An 18,050-nucleotide genomic window follows, 5' to 3' on the forward strand; every position below is an offset into this window, starting at 1 on the left:
CGCCCTTTGAGGATTATATGCTACCAACCTTTCTGAGGGATCCTTGGTTTTCTTATTGGTTACCAGTGGGAATATTAGCATGCCTAAAAGGAATCTTGAAGTTGTCATTTTATAAAAGTACACCTAGTTGTTTCACACTCTTGATACAATTGTCTAGTCCTCATATATGGGTTTAGATTTGAATTCATCATAGTATGGTGTCCACAACTTATTTTCTTATGTACAAATCCCTTCAATGTATGCACTCGTATCCATTTATATAGATTTATGGGCACCAGAGCAGCATACTCTATAGATTTTTGGTAGAATTTACCTCTCAGGAGCAATAGTTTGGAAGTGTTGATAAGCCCAGAGTTGTAATACCTAGAATGGTCTAAGAGTAGGTTTAAATATTCCTTTCCGCCTTACTTCTTGTTGTGTTGTAATTTCTTGGTAATTGCTATCAAACTTGTAAAACATCTAGGCTACCAAAAGGCTAGCAAGGCATAAGCATAAGTCTCTACTTGCTAGTACTCTAGACACAATTGAAAAAGTAGTAATGTTGATGCATAATTATGGAATGGACGATGTAATATACACAAAGATGAAGTATACCAAAAATACTGAAAAGTGAGTCCCCTCGCAGCAAATCTTGCTAAATTCTTTTCTCCAATTACTCAAATATATTATGCCTCTAGTTATCTTGGAATCTCCTACAAGAATCCTCATTTGGCTTAAAACCCCTCTAATTTTTCCTCGGAACATAAGTAATATTGTTGCCTATAGGAAGTCTTTTCAATCTCACAACATCTTTTATTGTGAATGTGATTTCTTGTGAAGGAGTGATGAAGGTATGCATTATTGGATTCTGCAACTTTAACAAAGCTAGCATCAAAAGCCCATTTAATGGCATTTCTAACATTGAAATCTCTACCATTGCTAGTTGTTGTATGGACTTTGGTCCTACACAAATTGATATTTGAAGTACACAAATTCGGTCAATCATTGGAATGCAGGCAAGAAAGGAAGGAAAAACATAAGATTGATCAACAAGAAGAAGGAAAGAAGCAACAAAAAAAAAAAAAAAAAACAAAGATAACAATATTTGTACTCTATTAATAGTGAATGGGCATTTGCTATATTTACAGCAATGATGTCGTCATTGTCATCTCATCAGAAATTAATATTTTTGTACTCTCCTTCGCTTGTGGGCAAGTAAGGGATTGAGCCCAAGAAAAAGGGTGGATGCTACCAAGTTAACAAAAATAAAGTTAATCCAAGTTACAAATTTAAAAAATATTTTTATGTTTTTGTGAAACAAAATGGAGAGTATATGTTGTTGTAAAATAAAACAGTAGAAGGGAAATTTATATTAAGAAAACAAGAGAAATAAAGTCATTAGTGATTAGAGTAACCTAGAATTAGCAATTAAAATTTTATTTAAGTCTATCATTCGTTGTACTCAACCTCAAAGGCTTGGTGTGAGCTCTTTGGGTTGGAAAATATGGCATGAAGCTTGAAATAAAATTATAGTTAGGACTCTTCACTTACTAATGTGTGAAGTCCCTACTACCAAATATCTAGATTAAGGATGTTTTATCTTAATCTTATCTAAATATAAAAGAAAAAATAAGGTGTAGAGATTCATCTAAACTTTGATCCATTGAAATTGGATAAAATCATGAAGATAATCCTATAAACAACATAAATAACATGGAAAGATAAAGTCATAAATATAGAATTAAAGTTTACTCCTAGGCTTCTTCCTCTCACTAATGGAGGGAGTTTAGCCTCTGGTCATTGCAAAGATACAAGAAAAAATAGGAACACCACTTATGTTCATGTGGTAACCAAAATACATTATCTCCTTCTTGAGAAATTACAGAAGTTCCTGAAATAAAATTGAACTAAAAAAATAGAAAAATTACAGAGAAAATGCCAAGGGCGTTGGGGGAGAAGAGAAATGGGACAAGGGCACAAGGACTTCCTCCTAATTGGAAAAATAATCTATTTATAGACTTGAGGTACTCTAGAAGAACTCAAAAATATATGCCATCACTCTTGAGTATATGCTCATGTGTAGAGCATATTGGAATTTTTTAAGATGATCCATTCGAGGTGGACTACGTCACATTAATCTGGAAGCATCCAAATCTTTAGTTTTGCATGGTTACTTGATTGGTATTCTTGATTACAATGCACTCTTCATTGATTGATTTGATGTTCATCTGGATGAGTTGATCATTGACCTATACAGTGAATACACGCGATTAGTTTTTCAATAATTACATTTATTTTGTGTAATTAAGCCTAATTAGCATGGTATCACATGAAATGTGATAAATTGAGGTTTAACATACTTATTTTCCTAATATAATGAAATAAGGACGGAAATCAAGATAAATACCTGAGAAAAGTACAAATAAATCAGTGTTTTAAGACAATGATCACACCCGCAAACTTACCTTTTTCTAGTCCCTTAGAAAAAAACTATGCCACTTTCACAAGCATCTCAATTGCATTTAGTGAATGCAACAAGCCCTTAAATCGCTAAGTTACCCCTAGTAGACAAGTTTGAATCGTAAGAGTTTTTAGAGAATATACTTAATAAATTCAAAATAACTTTTGAAGTAATAATGGTCAAAATCAAAACTTATATCTAAAAATACAAGTTCTTTTAAGATTTGTAAGTTATTTTGAAGTAATACTTGGTATGGAGTCTCAACTCTTATTTCTCTACGATAAAACTTAGACTTAAACTGTCCTTTAAGATATAGTGATTCTAACTTAGAAATTTTAGAGATTCAATTTCTTAGAGTGAGTTTCAACCTTCTAACTAATCCGAAATTCTAAATTTAACATCTTGTCTTGGGTAATGAGAAGTGTGGATAATCACTTTACCTCTAAGGGCCTTTATTTGTAATATTTCAACATACTCACTTTTTACACTTAACGACTTTCACCCTATTGAAATTCTAAACGTTTCTATTTTGATTCTTATGAATCTTTCTTTCTTTTTCGCTTCAAGGGATCTTTTTTTTTGCTTACTCTTTTGCTTTTTCTTTATCTTTTATACTTTTTTTTCTAAGAAAAATAGGCATTATTTTTCAAGGTACCTAGTCTAATTTAATGGTCGCTACTCAAGACATATTCAACTCAGTTCTGTTTTTCTTCTAATAAGCCAACCAAATGAACAAGGATATCAAAGATCATTAATCCCCATTTTTTCCTTATACTCTAGATAGAAAGAAGACAACAAGCTTACTCAATTCAACCTATACTCTTGGTAACCTTATTAGAAGTAACTACAAACAAAACGTAACTTTCCTCTAACTTTTACCTAAGAGAAACACAAATGGAGACTCCAGATTAAAGCTTCCAACCAAAGAGTGTTTTTAACTAAGTACTTAAAGATACAAGCTAAGATCTTTGATAAGATGCAACAAAGTTGCCAAAATATTTTTTCAAACGAAGAATGATTCGTCTATTTCAATGAAAGATCATTTAAGATCCGTAAGATTCATTAAAAAACGATAATAAGAATGAAAAATCTAATGAATGGTCATGGATTCCAGTCAAGAATGTAACAAAAATTGATTTGGAATAATAAAAAACCTGGTTTCCAACCATCGTTGGCTTTGAATTGGTATGAATTTTTGTTTGGAAGCAAGATCTACCCGTTTTGTTCTCCAATCCAATTGTTACACTATCCAAATCTTCGAAGAATTACTTCAATCTTGATGTATTTTCCAACAATCTTGGTGCTCTGATACCAAATGATGTGATTGCTCTTGGAAACTCCTCTTGATGATCTCTTCTAGGAATCTTTTAATTCGAAGGAAACTCAAGTTGTGTAGAAACAAAAGATGGTGTTGATCGGATTAGAACCTTAAGGAAGCTATGTCCTTAAAACCCCAACCTTGAGACGCCACAAAGGAGGATCACTCCTTTGATAAGTCGAAGATTCATGCCCTCCTTCAAGAACTTGAACAAGAACTCATAAAGAACTCATAAAGATCTCATAAAGAACTCAAACTAAAACACATGAAATAAAATAAAGTTCTTGAAGAAACTTCAATTCTCATAAAATGTAAATTGTCAATTGTATCTCAATTACAAGATGAGGTGCCCTTTTATAGACAAATCAGATCAAGATTGGTTCTAATTAGTCCTTGAAAAAATAAAGAAAGTCTAATTAGTCCTTAGGAAATAAAGAAATCAAAACTAAGGACAATTAGAACATAAAAATTCCCAATTAACCTTTGCATCCAAATTGATCTCTTGTATAAAAAGATAGTTGACCATCCTTGATGAAACTTTGATATCTCTGAAGTTAGCCTTAGAATCTTTTAGAATGGCTTCTTTGTATTGTACTTCCACAATCAACCCTTGCAATGCCTCTTCCATTCTTTTTGTCCTTGCCTAGTCATCGGATTGCCAATTCCTTGCAATGGTTCTTGAGAAGACTTGAAAACATCAACTTGAGTTATTGGATCAGCAACTCGATCTCCATTACTTCCTTACGTCCTTCACTGAACTTAAGGTCAAAGGCGTAGTGTTTATATATAGGATGGGCAGAACCCACCCCAACTAAGAGAACTAATCCATACATTTCGGAAGCTAAGCCTGCTACTTCCACACCTAAAGATAGATAATATTCAGTAGAAGAAGCTGAGCTAGGTCTTTCGTACGTTGCAGAACATTTGCCAGACTTCCACAACTATGGGCTAATAATATTTAGAATCAAAAAAAAAACACGCCAAGCGCTGAGATGAGAAGAATATGAAGAATCGAGCAAGGCGTAACGCGAGGTTGATGAGGACGGCCCACTCTTTGTGATTGAGTCTTGCAGACGAACGACGAAATTTCATTCAAAATAAGAGGGGGTTATGTATTTGTTTCCAGTCTGCCGGAGCTTGGTAGTCGTAAGATAGTAAGATATATCATCCTTCCAGCCCGACTCCTTCATAGAGAATTGGTTGGGGTTCTCTCGAGTCTCGGAAGGCCTTGTAAACATTTCAAAGCCTTTTAAGACTCGGAGAATTAGCCCTACCTCGATTAGCGATTACTAATGCTTGAAGGAGGGGTTCATTAGGCGCCAATTAATGAGCTTGAAAGCCAAAGCTTTCCCCCTCCTGAAGCCAGCCCAGCTTGTTCCCTTGGCCCTATCGGTTGGAGTCAGCCAGCTTTTCTAACCCCAGCAAAAAAACTACGGCTTTTTGGCCCAGCAAGAAAATGGATGCGCTACCGCGCAACGGCTTTCGCGCCAAAGAAAGTCTCATCCCTTGCTTGTTGCTTAAAAGCCGTAGTTTTTAATCTCCCTATGGTCGAGCCATCCTCCAGCTTCCTGACGGAACTTGTTCGTATTATCATATGTAACAACGAAGTGAACGGAGTTCACAAGGAGATAGGTTTGAAAGAAAACAGTAGTTCGAAAAGTATGAAAGGGTGGCTGCTGGAGCAGCTCATACCGCACAGGTTCAATTCCTGTCGCCCTTAATGAAATCTTAATAAAGTCTCACGCTGCTCTCTTCTGTCAAGTTTAAAGATAGGATCGAACAACCGGTACCTGATTGACCATATTTTTAGTCATCAATAAATCCTATAGAAGATTGTAGTAAAATGATTTGTAGGGTATCGTTATTGGCCGGGGATTGCGGGTACTCCTATTCTGAAGAGTCATAACAAATTTTAGTTTGTTTAATTAACAAGTTGGAAACAAACATATTACACAAATTTAAGGAGTTTTCAATTTTGGCGATTCGGATTTAAAAAAATAAAATAAAATAAAATAAAATAAAAATTAAAGAAATAAAAATTTACAATCGATCCTCTTCTCTCACAATTCAGAAAATCAAATTCATTAAATGACTAATCAAATTGCTTCAACATAGACAACGAATTTTATGCCTTAATTATATATCCGAATTGAATCAAAGTGCAAGCCTAAAGAGATCATGCATCTTATAAATTCCTTCTTAGATAAACCCTAGGGTTTTGAAAACGTCCATCACCTAGTTATTTTGATTAAGCAATCAAGTTAATACTCAGCGTACCTTTACAACTTCTTAAACAAATTATTAAGATCCAAAGGAATTATGATTCAATAACCTACTCTTCAAACCTATGAAAAAGTCCATGGCTAAAGAACATGCAATTTTTAGATCACAACTATTGTTCATAGTTTTTACCACTTTTAAATCATACTCCAAATCAATTAGGTGATTAGAGATACAATTATGGCTTCAATGACTGTTAATATCAAAGTTTTCAATATCACCATATTGAAAATTCAGCATACATAATTAAAATTCTCTGATTCATGTGTCTACATATCACCAATCTGAAAACATTAATTAATGAATTTGAAAGTCACTAACTCATTGAATTAAATATTTCCAACTTAAGAATCCAACAAGATGTTCTTTAATCCAATAGCAAGCAGGGTTGAAATAATAAAAGTTTGAGATGTGTTGATGGTGATGTTACTCACGGCGATGATGTTGATGATTGAAAACGAATACAAGAAGCAACTTCTCCTTCTTCTTGGCAATAACTCGTTGGCCCCTAATTCCCCAAGTTTCTGGTTCTTCTTCTTCTCAAGAAACGATTAAAATCAATATATATATATATATATAGAGAGAGAGAGAGATAGATCTCCTTTTAGTCTCTTCCTTTTTCTTTTTTCTTCTACGCGTTCTTTTTTTTTTTTCCTCCTTAGAAGCCTACAAAATCTCCTAAAAATATTCTAAATCTTATCCTCCAATAACAATATCAAAATCTGACTAATTAAGGAAAAATTATTAAAAATAAAGTCCTAATATAATTAGGAAAGTGGTGTTTTCAGTTGGAATTTTTGAGCACCAAATTTAGAGACTTTCGAAAATACATCGAATCAAATCCGTGTCAACAGTGTACGTACAATAACTTCAAACCCGATTTTGACCTTGATATAGACCGTATCTCTCAAAATTCAAAACACGAAAGTTGTAAATCTTTTTCTTAGCGTTCCACAGCATTTTGAATCATCTCAATCGCAGTTCGGATGAGAGAGTTATGCCCAAATTACAAAGCGATGTCGAAACTGTCCAAAATTGCCCAATTAATTTCGTTTTGCACTTAACACCTCCATTTGCATCCTAAATTAAAATAAAAGAATAATGAGTACATTTAGGCACTAAATATGTGTAAAGGACTAAATATTAAAGGAGAAAAATATGACATTTTGCATTCTTATCAGTACCCAATAGTGGTTTATACGTTTGCGAACGAAACCCGGTCCCCGCTGGCATAGTAGAGCCTCTCCTAACACAAGATTGAATGAAGCAGTAATTTCAGGGAATAAATGGGGGAGGAAATATGACATACTAAAGATCAAAGAAGGGAGGGCATTGTATTTATGCATTTGAAAGAACGGATTGGATGGCAAAGTGAACGAGGGTGATCGTAGATCAGAGGAAGTGACGGGCTAGAGTGGACAACCGTGGAAGCGAAAGTAAGCTCAACCATAAGGGAGAGTAGGGTCAATGTAATTGAGGAATTTGCCAAAGTGATCTCTCCTTGGAGAAACTGGTCGAAGGAGCTTGGGCTGTCTTCCTAATACAAGGTCACGCCATCTGCGGTGTAGAGAAACTAACTTTTATATAGTCCAATGGGCAATCCCACCTATGAGAGGGGGCGAAGCGGGCTCGCCTTGTCCCCAGAGGCCATAGAGCCAAGGGTTCTGCTCTGCTCCGGACTAGTTAGTTAAGTGGTAGGGCCTTACTCCGCTCACTGCGCTCTTGTTGGCCGGGTTGCTTACGTGTGCTGTTCTACTGCGCCAGGGCTATAGCAAGCTGGGAAGCTTCTAGGTGCCCAACGCAAACTATTCCACCCACTACTGGAACTATTATACTATACTACCGACCCTACTAATGACTGCCGGACGGATCCAGGGCCAGGAAGCGAAGACTCTAGGTTCCGTTGTTTCCTAAGGTAAGGAGACTATTCCCCTGCTCCTGCTTTAGGTCAGTTGAGAAGTTAGGGTTAGGAAAGGAAGGCGGCGGGAAAGGGGAAGTAGGCCGGCCTAACAGAAGGAGCTATTCTTCCTAGGAGCTACTCCTGATTCAGTCAATCAGAACAAGCCTTCGGACCAACCAAGGAAATTAGCAGAACCGAATCAAACCGAGCCAAGCTTCCCCCCACCCACCCACCGCCCATCTCAACGTGGCTTAAAGGCTATTCTAGAGCCCTTATAGAATAGAGTCAATTTCTTAGTCCCCTACTCTAGCCACCCTGAGTTTGGAATTCTTCTATTTCATATCCTTAGAATCAAAGTATCTTTTATCCACGTAACGTATTGCCCACTCGTTGTCCATTCAGGGAACTGCTCGGCCAATCACCGCGATACTGGCACGACCGGAATCAAAAGAATCCCTGGTTGGACCGCCCTTAAGTAAGGGAACCCGATACGGTTCGACGCTTTGAATCCGGCCACGGGGGTCCTTGCTAGGGCAGACCCTCTATACCCATTCTATTCTCATGGTCATTCTTTCGAGAATAGGGGTAAAGGTAATCGAAACTTCCGTTATTGGTTCGTTTAAGGGATAGGCCGAACCAGTCCAACTTGGCAAGAAAGGATCACAGATGATTTGTTTGGATAGAGAGCAAAAAAAAAAAGGGTACACCAACCAACACTCGCGGCACACTAAAGCTTTAAGAATCAGATATCATACCTCAAAGACTTTGCCTGAGTCAGTCCTATAGCCCCCTTTAGACAAAGGCATGAGCCCATAGGATCCTATCCGGTTAGCCTCAAGAAGGAACCAACCAATTGGCATATCCTTCGGAGTCAGAACTTCGCTCCAAAGAAAGTCTGCTTTTGCTCGCTCTGCAGTCACGAACCGATCAAGATGAACCACACACCCGTGGGGCCATGATTTGGCAAAGAACCCGGAAATGGGTCCATAACTTGACCCTCCCCAACGAAACGGTTCATCAAATCGTTCCTTAGCTGCTGAGTCAGCCGGTTCTTCAGCGGATCATTCTATATCCTTTTTTTCGACCCCACCCTAGCCCAACCCAGGTTCAAACCAAGCCTTTGTGCACCGAGCAGACCAAAAACATTGATGAAACTCAATCTGATCTACGAGCACCCTTAATCAATCAATTGTGAGATTTTAAGTAAGACAAATCAATCTATTCGTTATGTATATTCAGAAGCGAAAGGATGAAGATGTCTTTGTGCATCTGCTTGCCACTCCATAATTGGAAATGCTTTCTCAGGAAATTTAGCTTCGAGATACGTTGTCTTAGGAGAAACCACCCCCTATTTTGAACAAGACTTTTGTTGAAGCGGACGAGGTGACCTCTTCATATGCAAAGGATTGGGATATCTTTTTTCTGGGTAGCTGAATACATTGGGTTGGGAGAAACGCGAGCCATTGTATCACGTCCACTAGATTCTCGGTGTCAATCAACGGGTTTTTGAAGGGGTACTTCTTAGGGAAGAGGGGTTTGCGCCAGGGAGATCCTCTATCACGTTTTCTCTTTGTGATGATCATGGAAGTGCTATCAAAACTCTTAGCCATGGAAGTCGAAAGCAAAAATTTGGAGCTCCATCCAAGGTGTCGTAGGCCACAGATTTCCCACTTATGCTTTGCTGACGACAAAAGCTCTCCCAGGTCAGCGAGATCCATATGCTCAACACTAAAGCTGTTCAAAGATATGACAGGGCTGAAGATGAACCCATCGAAAAGTAGAATCTTCTTTACGGGCACAAATGTTACCACTAAGGATACCATTCTAAGAACTTTGGGGTGCAAGGAGGGTATGTTGCCGATGAGATACCTGGGAGTTCGATTGGCTTCTAAAAGACTGTCTTACGAGGATTGTCGCCAACTTATCGAGAAGATTTGTGCTCGTGTTCAAGGTTGGAAAGGAAGATTCTTGTCCTATGCAGGGAAGGTAGAGCTCATTCAATTGATGCTGAATAGTATGGCTTCTTATTGGGCCAGTTTGTTCATCCTACCCAAACGTGTATGGAAGGAAGTGGGTTAGATCTGTGGGAAATTCCTTTGGGCAGGAAATGATGGCTCTACCAAAATGCAACCCATAGGTTGGGCTCAAATTTGCAAGCATAAGCAAGAGGGGGGTCTTGAGCTGCGAAACCAAGAAGTCTGGAACAAAGCAGCTATTTTACGCCATGTGTGGAGCCTTGCTTCAAATCAGGACAGTCTGTGGGTTAGGTGGGTGTACCATAATCTTATCAAAGATCGGAGCTTTTGGACATTGAAATGTCCAACTCAATGCTCGTGGTCTTGGAAAAAGATCCTTAACTCAAGAGAAGCAGCGGAAGGGATGATCAGACATCAGATAGGTAAGGAACAACAACAAATCTTTGGACTGACTCAAGATTGAACCTTCGAGCGAAGCTGAGCGCTATTATTCAAGATGGACAGTGGAAGCCTCCATATCGCACGGTGAGAGCCTTAGATCATATATGGGTACATCTGGACAGAGTTGAGATTGATGCTAAAGATGATGATACGGTCAGGTGGGTAGGCAATTCGACTGGTATGTTCACTATCTCTTCGGCTTATGATCATCTAGTGATCGTGGTCAAAGGGTTGGATGGAGGGATTTGGTTTGGTGTAAGAAAGCCATACCTAAACACAGATTCACGCTGTGGATGGCTGTGATGGCATCTTAAAGACCCAAGACTGGCTGCGATCTAAGCACATCATCTCATCATCGGTTTGTTCATTCTGCGATAACTGTAATGAGAGTATAGAGCATATGTTCATGGGATGCAGGTTTGCAAGAGATGTTTGGAAAAAGGTTCTCAAAAAGTCCCTTGTCACTAAAGCAATTAAACCGTGGGTGCAAGAATTGGATTGGATGATCAATAACTTTAAGGGGAGGGAGCTTACCACGAAAAACAAACGAGCCTCATTCAGTACCTTTGTCTATCACATCTTGAAGGAGAGATGCAAGAGGATCTTTAAAAATAAGAAATCCCATGAGGACGGGCTAGTGCAAGTCATTATCAAAGATGTGAGAATAAGGTTCAGCGGAGAAGCTAACTTGGTGGAGGATTTGAGCTTCAACAGAAGTTTCTTTGAGTCATGGGCTATAGAAGCTAGATTTAGACTTGCTATTCCGAAACAATGTAGATGGAGTCCCTTTCCGATTCAGTGGTGGATGATTAACTGTGACGGCTCATTAAGAGGTAATGTATGGGGTATGGGTGCTATAATTCGGGACCACAATGGAGACATTATATGGGAGGCGGTTAAAGGGACGAGAGGGAGATTAGTTCTAATCCATGAGCTCCACGCTATCCACATGGGCCTAGAAAGGGCCGTGGAGCAAGGAGGGCAAGCTATTAAAGTGGCGTCTGACTCTAAGGTAGCAGTGGAAGCATTGAGGGGACAAATCACTCCTCTGTGGTATACCGAAGGAATTATTAGGGATATTAAAGAATTATAGGCTAAGTTTAGAGACTGCGAATTTTTGTTTACTTATTAAGAAGCCAATCGCGCAGCGAATTATCTTGCGGGCTTATGCAATTTAGATTCCTATGTGGAGATCCTCCCAGGCTCGGCTCCTGCTGGCTTGGCTAAGCTTGTTAAGGAGGATGCCGAGGGAAGGATGGTCCTTAGGTTGTAGTCTTTTCTTGGTTGGGGGTTATCCTAAATCCCAAATCACCATTTATCAAAAAAATAAAAATAAAGTTATTAGGATGAATCCTGTTTATTTTCTGTGACCAAAGACCTAGCGCAAACAAGTCGGTAGTGTCAAGGGACCGACCCCTAGACTACCTACCCACTTGGGGAATCGATCAACAGAAGTCATGATCAGAATAAAAGGTTTTTGCTGGGTTTGGCTTTTGTTCTAGAAAATACTGGTTCAAGTCTGGCTCGTGAAGAGGTCTTGGTCATATTGATGGATAGGCACCTCCATTTGATCATTGGACTGATGACTCTCCTGTTTCGTGGCATGAGTTGACGTTGACTCGCTTAGTTCTGAAAATCTTCCTGAGGGCTTACTTGATGTGATGGAAGGCTGGGTGGCTTACAAGTGAGGAGGTCAGGTCGGGACAGGAAAGTTTCGATCAAAGGCTTGTAGTCGGGTCTGGTGGAAGGCTTTCGAGCAGAGACCATTGCCCTACTTTCTGACCTAGAAGCGACTCTATTGGCTTTTCGAAAGCAGTCAACTATGAGATGTCGTCTCTTGAAAGGAATCGAAGCTGAGGAATCGGCACAATCATCTCCCCAACCGATACAGAAGCAGGTGTAAGTTTAGAAGCTAAAAGTACAACTGTACGAATGTTAAGAACAGATGTAGCAGCTTTTGATTTCAAGGTAGCTGTAGCTTCTGGCGCAGGAACTGTAGTTAGACTGAAGTTTACCGCGCAACTTGTGCTTCTTCTCTTCTTCTGTATTAGAATAGAAACAGAAACCGCCGTACTCGCTTCCGTCCCTCACCTACTCGCCCCCTAATCTAAGAAAGGCCCTCTATCATTTTATCATTTTTTAGGTTGTATGACAAGCAACAGGAGCTCCTCTGGTCCCGCACCCGCCACAGCAACCTTCTCTCTCTTCTGGTGAGCTCGTCTCCTATGTTGAATAAAAAGAGTCAATCGAAATCGGGAAAGCAAGCCCGAATAGTTCTATTAGCAAGCAGCAACCATATCTCTTCCGGCAATAGTGACTCTTCTTTTTAGCTTGACCAGGTACACCAGCAGGAGCAGAAATCGCAATCGTAATAATCCGAATAACGGAATCAGAGTAGCTGCGTATTGGCTTTGTAACTCTTCTTCTGGCTTATTAACTCGTCTTTCCGAGAGCAGCAAGATACGGCCATAACAAGAACATGACTACACAACAACTAGAAAGTCTTTGGCCTAACAAGATATGGCCCCCCCAATCGGGCAGTAGCCTTATTGTCGTTAATCTAGTCTCGTACTGGAGAGGTAGCTAAACTAACTTGTCGTGCATTAAATACGGGCCATTTAGCGCATTATCGCCAGCTTCCGTTTTTCATCAGCCCAACTAGAGCTTTAGGCAACTGGTTCCACTAGTCTTGTCTTCAAGCTGAAGGCCAGGAAGAAAGCAGATGCCAGAAGCCGAATGCCGTATAGTAAAGACAAGATACACTTTGACCAGAAAAAGCCCGGCAACATGCCTTATATTATAGGGCAACCTTAACTTGCCCTTTATAGTAAGGGCCCCGCTTGCACCACTCGCCTAATAGCACTTGACGTCGGAATTCATCAAGCAACCCGGGCAACCTTTTGGTTGCTTCCCTACCGGAGTACTCGATACCTCCTGAGCTACTAAAACGTCGGTCGCACTCCTTCGCTTGCTGCCTTCACTTGCAGCTTCGCAAGAACAACAAGCTTAAAAACGGAATCTAATGGATTCCATGTTGCCGTGGAATGCCGCTTCCTTGCCTGATTTTAGCCTTGCCTTTAGACGCCCTAGATTGCTGTGGAATACGACTTAAGGAAGTACCCTTCATTTTACAGAGGTTAGTGATCTGACCTCTCCCTTTAGGCATTAAAGGCACTAAATCTCCTGGCATGAATCCTCTGTAAGTGTGCAGGGAGTGTCACAAAGAATTTCCCACAAAGATTAGAATGTTGCCCGACTACATGGAAGTATGAATTAGGTGACTGGTTCTGTCCTTTAATATCCGCTCATTAGGCTTGGGCAACAAGGGTTGGTTGGCTTGCTTAGGTGACTACGACTTTCGAGTAGTAAGACTACCTCTTCCTACTCTTGTCTTTGGTGTTCCCCCTCCTTGGGTTAGTGGGCTGGCAACATGGAAGAACAATTAGTCTTCATATCTATCAAGTCGTCCATCTAAAACGGGCCATTTCACCCTTAGCTTTTACTTAGCTATACGAAGACTTCCAACTAGCTTCAAAGGAATTCATGCTAGCTAAAAGAACAACTACATGCACGGCTGGCAATATGGAATGTCAGTCAGCCGGTACAATAGTTGTTGATAGAGCTAATACCCAGGCGTCTCGTGCAAGATACGACTTTGAATCTCCTGGGGAAGGTGCCCCGAGTATGTAGTGAAGGATCAGTGTTGTTGTTCGTAGGAATGAACATAGTTATCTTTTTTCAGCTATTATCTTTCTTTCTTGATTTGGATTTATTTATAAAGCAAGCAAGCCAAGCTGGTACGAACCACAAATATCGAGAGCGCTCTCCCTTGAATACTTAAACTAGGGCCGTTCCTCTCCTATTAAAGCGCCCTAAGGGACTCTCACTCTCAAGGCACTACTCCTTACACTAAGCAACCTTCCGCCTACTGCTGCCCCCCGCCCTTAGCTCATCAAGTCGCAGCAACATTGAAGGCTTGCTTTTCAGCTGCTTCCTGTTAAGAGGAAACGCCCGAGTGCAACGATAATGGAGACAGGAACCTCGATCTTACAGACAAACCGGCATATTCAGACTGAAGAACATAAGATCCGATAAGCCCGTCAACATTGGAAGAAGGGATCACTAATGCTAGTTGAGCTGTAAGCGTGGTATCTTATAGTATAGTAAAGCCGTTTAAACCGGAATAATTAGGGTGCACATGGTTTGGATTGGTTCAGATTTTGGCAAAATTGAAACCGAACCAAACTTGATCGGTTCTACAAATTTGGAACTGAACCAATCCAAACCAATCTTGGTTCGGATCGGTTCTCGGTTCTCATACTTTCTAAATAGAAATACAAGTATTTTGTTCTTTTAAAGAAGGAACCCTTTGGATCAAATCATAAAAAATGCCTATTTTTAAAATAAAAATGATTTTATGATTAAATTCTAAGTGAAATCTGTATAAATTGAAAATTAGAGGAAGCTCAATGAGACTAAAAAAAAATTACAATTTTTAAATTGGTATTTTGGATGGATTAGTGGGGAAACTAATCCATAAATGGTGGATTAACGAATCCAAACCTAGGTTCGTATAGTACATTTCATCTAACAAACACGACATAAAGGTTGATTCTTTTGAGTTGAGAGAGATTTGTGTACATTATTTATGAGTTTTTGTTAGAACAAAATAAAGGAGATAAAGTTGAAGACTTTGATGAGTTACCTCTTCGTAACATAAATATATATATATATATACTTCGGATTAGTTCGGTTCTTGGATTGGTTCAGTTCTATTATACCCCTAATCCGAAATCAAACCAAATCAATCAGATTTTTATATATACAATCCATACCCAAACCAAACCATGCTCAATCCAAACCAATCCAATCCAAAAGGCTTCAGATTGGTTCGGTTCTTAGATTTACCCAATCCAATGTGCACCCCTAGGAATAATGCCTTACTCCGAACTTACCTTACCAAAGGAAAGACAGAAGCGGACAGAAAGGAATGCAATGCCAACTATCGCTACTAGTCAACTGCTAACAACACCAAAAGACGCGGCCGGCAACATGGAACGCCGCCCTCCTTGGAGGAGATTCCAAGCCGTATTTGCTCATCAAGTCAAGCTGAAAAACGTGATAGACGTGCGTACTTACGCTTTGGCGCGCAACGACTTTTCTATAAGGCTCGCTTAAACAACCTTGAGCGCTGCGGTGCCCTTTAAGTTTAGAGGCACCTATATTTACTAGCAAACAGAAAACAACCTGACGCGCGTAGGAGGGGCCTTGCTACTGGCGCGCTACGGCTTGACTTGACTAAGCCCCTGCTGGGTGTGATAGCACTGAAAGCTTGTCCAATAAGTGGTTCTGCCGTGAGTGACTTCGTGAACAGCCGCTTCATAAAGAATGTCAATTTCTTTTGCCCGGCTCGCACAAATCGAAGTAGCGAGCATGAGAAACTGGATTTGCAGCTAAGCTATTTTGTTATCACACTTAAGAGTCACTGGAGAAGAGAAAGAACCAAGTCCCGAATAATATAGATCAACCACGAGATTTCCCCAGCTGTGGCAGCCATGGCGCGATACTCAGCTTCCGTACTTGAGCGAGAGACCGTAGGCAGCTTCTTGCTCTGCCAAGAAAGATCATTTGGGCCAAGAAATAAACAATACCCTGTTGTAGAACGCCGATCTGAAGGATTCCCAGCCCAATCTGCATCTGAGTAGGCAGTAATGGCAAGGTTTCCAGAATAGTACAGCTTTGAGATATCTCAAAATACGTTTAGCAGCTACTAAATGAGGGACCCGAGGAGACTGCATATACTGGCTAATCACTTCAACAGCAAACGAAATATCTGGGCGAGTCAGAGTGAAGTACTGGAGACCCCCCACCATACATACTCCTATAGGCCGATGGATCTGATAGCAGCTCACCATCATGAGAATACAGCTTGGCATTAAGCTGGAGTCACACAGGGCAACCTGTGAGGCATTCCATGGCGGCTTAGAAGATCCATGGCATACTTCTGCTGAGTTAGATGCATACCCGGAGACCGCTGAACTTCAATCCCGGTTAGAGGACCAAGATCTTTCATATGAAACTGCTTGCCAAGATGTTGCTTCGTTTGATGAATAGCAGCAGAATCATTGCCGGTAGTAATATAAGGTGTGATCCGCTGAACTACTATAGAATGTTAGTAGTGCTGTGCTTAATTTCTCAAAGCCTGTTTGAGTTGAGTCCATAGAGAGCCGCTTACACAAATAGTCTGGATGAATAGAGTCTTCATAACCGGGAGGTTGGCCTCGACCTCTTCTTTGAGATCTCCGTGAAGGAAAGCGTTCTTGACGTCTAACTGGGATGAGATAAGGGCCAGTGCTGAATGCAAGCGGGGGCGAATGGTACCATTTTGAGCAACTGGACTGAACGTGACGTCTCGGCATAAAAAAGACCATACTCTTGGTCATAGCCTGGAGCAACCAGGCGAGCTTTCTGACTCCTGAGAAAAGCCTTTTGCTACAAGCCGTTTGTACCTCTCTATAAAAAAACCATCTTACTTGTATTTGATCTTGTAAGCCCACCTTGACCCAACAATGTTTTTGTCAGGTGGTGGAGAGACAAGATCCCAGGTCTCATTCTTTTGAAGGGCATCCATTTCTTCTAACATAGCTCGTTTCCAATTCTCATCAGATTTGGCTTGATCGTAAGATAAGAGTCTGGTTCCATGATTTATTAGATTGGAGAAAGACTTGTGCTCAAGTCAAGAGAGTAGGAACCATAGGAGACAAATCGATCAATAGGAGTGTGGATCTTCTGAGATTTGGAGAACGAGATAAGGGCCCTTGAGACTTAGGAGCTTCAAAAAATTCATTGGATACCAACATTCTCCGTTTGTTAGTCTGAATTGGCTGTGACACGGACTAGTCATGCTTGAGCATAAGCTATTGAAAATCCAATAATGATTGTTGCAATAATGTCACTCCAGACTACTACTACTGAGACGTGGAGGACGTGTGCCGCTGTAGAGACGGTGGCTGAGATGTGGAGGACATGGACTGCTGCAACGTCTGACCACACTGCTGTAACGGCTGAAATTCATGAATGGCTTTCAGCTGCTGCTGCTCAAGATTCTCCCCCTAGCCGAATCCGAAAATCCTAGAATAGGAGATAAAAATCGACTTTCATCAAACCGGTCAAAACTGCCCTTTATGTTTATGTTCTTCACTATATCCAACAAAGATACACTCCAACGATTTTATTTTGAGAAAACTTGTTTCTTTGTGAAGCATCAATATTAGGAAAACAGAGACATCCAAAGGCTTTGAAATAGGAGTAGTCTGGAATCTTTTGAAACAGCTTTAGATGAGGAGAGTCACCAGCAATAGTCGACGATGGCAATCAGTAAAGAATATGCACTGCAGTATTAAACGCTTCGGCCCATAGGTACTGAGGAACTTTGCTTGCAAACATAAGTTTTTAGCAGTCTCAGTGATGTGCCTTTGTTTAAGGGGGGCAAGCAAATTGCTGAGACATTCCTGCTAGCTGAAAATATTCCTTGAAATTGTTAGAGGTGCCTCCATCACTTCTAAGAACTTTTATGGATCTATCGAACATCTTCTCTACTTTTGCCCGGAATAAGCGAAAACAGCTGAACACTGAATCTTTGTGTTTCAGAAAACAAAGTGAATCGACTAAAGTCATCTATGAAGATCACATAGT

This window comes from Akebia trifoliata, chromosome 14 (genome assembly GCF_017979445.1).
Source record: "Akebia trifoliata isolate Shusen 1 chromosome 14, ASM1797944v1, whole genome shotgun sequence".
In the NCBI taxonomy this organism is placed as follows: Eukaryota; Viridiplantae; Streptophyta; class Magnoliopsida; order Ranunculales; family Lardizabalaceae; genus Akebia; species Akebia trifoliata.